The sequence below is a fragment of the Egretta garzetta genome, unplaced genomic scaffold (genome assembly GCF_000687185.1).
Source record: "Egretta garzetta isolate BGI_Z169 unplaced genomic scaffold, ASM68718v1 scaffold258, whole genome shotgun sequence".
Taxonomy (NCBI): domain Eukaryota; kingdom Metazoa; phylum Chordata; class Aves; order Pelecaniformes; family Ardeidae; genus Egretta; species Egretta garzetta.
The window spans coordinates 1849582-1851015 of NW_009260413.1; positions in this window are offsets into that span (position 1 = coordinate 1849582).

Consider the following 1434-nt stretch of genomic DNA (forward strand, 5'->3'; position numbering starts at 1 on the left):
GATCCCTGCAGCGGTAAGAGACTAAAAACAGTAAACAGAAAATATGTTAAAAGCTTCCCTTTGTACATGCAATGTCTGCTAGTAAGGTAATAAACTCTATTAGAAGAGAAAGATTCCTGTTCCTGGCAAAAGCCTTTTGTCTTGGAGGCAACTCTCAAATGCCCAACAACAGTAAAGGCTTTTCTGACATTGGAAAGTCTTTTGAAAAACCCATCCAACACATCCTCTCTTGCTATCAGAAAGCATCAAATGAAGCAAGCTGCAGAAATAAAAAAGAAGGAAGCTCTAAATCACTGTTAATTTACTTGTTTGACAGTATTTTCTTTACACTCTGATGATATAATCCAGCAATAAAAAACAATATAATAAAAAGCTTCACAGAGTTTAAGGGGGGTTTTACTGTATAGAAACAGCTGAACACTTCAACACAGTATCTGGAATATCTAACGCTATACCTGACCATGAAAGCAAGAAGAGTTATGCCCCCTCATTATCACATATCTAGCTTTTGATATTGAAACTAGTATTGTATCAGTTCTGTATCTCCTTCTTTAACAAAACAAATCCAACAGAAAATAGCATTGCAGCTTGTCCTACATCAAGCACATTCTTCAGAAAGTAGCAGTAACCCAAACTTCCCAATGTAGCATCTAATTCTGCCTGATACTCTACAACAAATGCAAGCTTTATATAAGTGGTACTGTGGCATTCATTCACAAACTGTGTCGCTTACAAGCCTCTGAGACAGAATCAAACCCCAAGGAGTATCGGTTGCTACACTTAAGGGAATGTAGTGGTCTAGAACTTAAACATTTACTGAAGTGCCTCAAAACTTCCCAAAACTTTTACTTTTCGGGATGAACTCTTCCAAGTCACATTTGTTCAGTTCAGAGGAATTAGACTTTTGGGAATTCACAGAAAAGAAAATAATAGTGTGAGGTAGAATGGAAAGTAAGGCCACAAGGAAAATAAAAACAGAGTAAAATTGTATTTACACATACATTTTAAAAGATTCTGTTGCTAACTGAACAGATGAGGGGGGAAAAAAAAAACAACCTTAAGTGCTAAAGTAGCTGAAGGGGGGGGAAAAATACCCTAACACACACTAATGAACAAGCAATATTCCTTTAAATATTCCAGTGAAAATGAATTGATTTGTCCAAGTTAGTCGCATCCAAAGTAATCATAAGACACACATGCACTGGGAAAATTTTTAACCTGTGGACGTAAGTCTTTCATTATGAACTGAGTCTACACTGCCATAGTATTTAGTTTGGTTATGAATGAGCCATTGTCTCTCCAGGAACTCCTAAAAAGCCCTTTACTCATTCACTTGTATCTTAAATTAAAAAGGATGCACTTTCTCTTGTATTTCACAGAGTGTGAGTGAAGACAATCAGCTGGCATCTGTGACTAAACAGTTCCCAAAACCTG